This window comes from Vitis riparia, chromosome 9 (genome assembly GCF_004353265.1).
Source record: "Vitis riparia cultivar Riparia Gloire de Montpellier isolate 1030 chromosome 9, EGFV_Vit.rip_1.0, whole genome shotgun sequence".
Classification (NCBI taxonomy): Eukaryota; Viridiplantae; Streptophyta; class Magnoliopsida; order Vitales; family Vitaceae; genus Vitis; species Vitis riparia.
The window spans coordinates 10,686,976-10,690,089 of record NC_048439.1 but is presented as its reverse complement, the minus strand read 5'-3'; the positions used below and the strand labels follow the sequence as shown (position 1 = coordinate 10,690,089).

The 3,114-nt window shown below is 29.5% G+C and overlaps 1 long non-coding RNA gene across 1 annotated transcript; it reads left to right on the top strand.

Moving 5' to 3' along the window:
* Positions 1–321: 321 nt before the first annotated feature.
* LOC117921555 lies at positions 322–2,522 on the top strand. The gene is made up of 3 exons (XR_004652374.1): positions 322–414; positions 1,034–1,138; positions 2,385–2,522. It is a non-coding gene; the product is annotated as an uncharacterized LOC117921555 (long non-coding RNA).
* Positions 2,523–3,114: the final 592 nt, after the last annotated feature.

Genomic DNA, 3,114 nt, shown 5'->3' with positions numbered 1-3,114 from the left:
AGCTTGTGATTTCATATCAGTGTAATTCCTTTCCTTTGGTGAAAGAAAATCTGCCAAACCATCAAGCCCTTAACTACCAAAATCAGTCCTACAATGGTGATGAGAAAACTCATGGAATGGCAATAGACATGGAAAGCAAACTTCAACCCAATCAGTTTGAGAAGGTTAGGTTTTCAACACATATATATGAGAATGTTTTTGGAGCTCGCAGGTTGGCTAAATGATTAATGCATATATATAATTCATCTGGCGGCCCATTGCTAGCAATCATATTTGCATTCCTTTATCATCATAATGCTGAAACCAATTGCTACTTTAAAATTTCAGCAATTACTATATTTGCACCGAACTGTCAGAAGGATGATGATGCAGAGAACCCAAACCAAGGAAGAAAAGCAACTTCCGAGCATCAAGGTGAGTGTTGGATCCACTTTTTAGATTACAATTTGAAGCAACTTCAAGGAAAATTAGTTACACTTGTATGAGGGAATTTCCTGGAATACTCTACAATAAGCTAAATGCCAACCTACGTCTTCCCAAAATAAACTTGAAATATGCTATGAAACTTAGGGAATGTTTAAGAATCCCAAAAGAATGCTCTATTGTGTGAGCTTTGTTATTATTTATATATAATTTGTACATTGAATCTGGACAAAGCAAAGCTCTTATACACTATTATAATTTGTTAGAGATTTATATTCTGTCAAAGATACTAAGTTGTATTCTAACAGATTAAGCTTAACCAAGTAACTGAAGTAGCTAACTGATTCTAACACAAAATATAGCTTAATTTATTTGCTTCAAAAAGTTGCTTCTGAATCTGCTTGGAGTTTAACTTTTTATATGATTAAGGTAATTTTAATCAACATGTCATAGTAGTATGACTGAGCATGAAAAGTACTTGTAACATCTATTTGAAGTTGGTACTTTGTATCGATTTTCCAAGGATGTTTCTGCTATGATAATCAATGGAGTGGATCATATACAATTTATGTTTAAAAATATTTATTGACATTGTTATTTAATCTACAAGGTATGTATGTTGAAGACCCAAAGGAAGATGAACTTCGCCAACAATGCCCACAAACTTCTAAGAGCAAACAGAAACTCCAGTGTCCTGAGAACTATCAAACATCAGGTGAGTGTGATGAAGAAAATTGCATAATTTCTTCATAAGCACATTTTGTACAAACATGGCATCATCACTCATAGAACATTATGTCGGTATGGCATAAGACCTCAAACTCTTCATTAGCTACAAATTATTGCATATTTCAAGCATATGGTGAAGGGTTAAATGTTTTGAAAATTTTGTGCATGCCATATCATTGAAATTTATGTTGCATTGTGGCTTCAAAATTACCCTTTACATGGCATATATCTACTGTATAACTAAGTTTACTATATTAATTCATAATAAGTTTTCAAGATTTTATTATTATTATTATTATTAATTTTTTTTTTTATGTTCTTGAATTTGATCATTCTTTCAACTATGAGATAGATTTTGTATGGAATGGTAGAAGACTATGGAGAAATAAAATACTTACAAAAGAAGATAAAAATTGGAAAGAATTAAATTTTTTTTCTCCTTCACAACTTTTTTTTTTTTAAATGTTACATAATTTCATATTTATAAATACTCACATGTAACTAAATATAAACACCTAAAACAATATATAGAAACCATCTAGGACTTGACTACTCAATTATATAGAAACTAAAGTAAAATAAAATATTCTTCTTGGGTTTTAGAGACTAAATCTAATTTTAATATTTAGAAACTTTTAAAATTAAGTTTTACTTTCCAACATGCACCCTTACACTTGATTTGTAACTCCAAGTAGTATCCTTAACCTTCTAAGATCTTCAAACTTGAGAAGTTTGATAAAAATATTTGTAATTTGAACTTGAGATTTTATATATTTTAATTACACTTCATTTTTCATAGTGCACTATATAATAAAATGACATCGTGTATCAATGTGTTTGGTTTGATCATGGAAAACTTGATTTTTTGATAATAAAGTCAATGATTTCTTAATTCACACAGTAGATGCCTTGTTGCTTATAACCCCTAGTTATCAATCTTTCTTTGTATCTTTGCACTTCTCCTTTTGTATTCTTCCTTTCATTATACACCCATTTTACTCCAATTGTCTTTTTCCCTTTTGGAAGGGATTTTAGTTCCCATGTGTCATTCTTCCTTATTACTTTTATTCCTCATCCATAGCATCTTTTCATCTTTGGTCTTGAATTGCTTTTTCAAAATTTATTGGTTCACAATTTTCAAAAGACAAAAAAGGTTAGATCATTTTGATTTTAAATCTCTTGTAGACTTCTAAAACATGGTGTCCTTCTAATATTTTAACTTTTTAATGAAGATGATGTTGTTGGAACTTCATGAGTTGATAAAGGTGGTGACGAAAGTAGAGTAACGATCACTTGTAAGCTTCCAATTGTTTGTTTTTCTTCTTCATAGAGGGAAAGAGTATCATAGTGTATTCTTGAGCATCCCAATCCCATGCTTCTTCTTCATTAAACTTAACATCTCAGTTAACAATGATATTTCCATTGTTTGGATTGTATAATTTCTATCATTTGGAGATTAAAAACTAATGAAAATATATTTTCCACTTTTGTCATTTAACTTTGTTTTTTATCTGATGCATGAGCTTATGTAATGCTTCCAAATACACTTATATGTGAAAAACCCAACTTTCTTCCATTCCAAGCTTGTGTGGTGTTTTATTCTATACACTTCAATTAGAAGAATGATTTGACAAATAACCTACACAATCAATCTCTTTTACTCAAAATTGTTTAATCATCTTCTTATTTTTCGACATACCTTAAGTCATGTCAAGAATAGTTCTATTTTTCTTTTGACTATACTATTTTTATTTTTTATTTATTTTTTTATTTTTATGGAGAATGTAAAGCTATTAAAGGTTGACGAATACCATGATTTGCACAATATTGTTCAAAATTTGTTTATATGAATTCCTCTTCTCTATTGGATCTCATTGCCTTTATATTGTGGCCACTTTCCATTTCAACAAGTGCTTTAAATTTCTTAAAAGCAAAAAGTACTTAATTTTTTTTTTTTTTTTT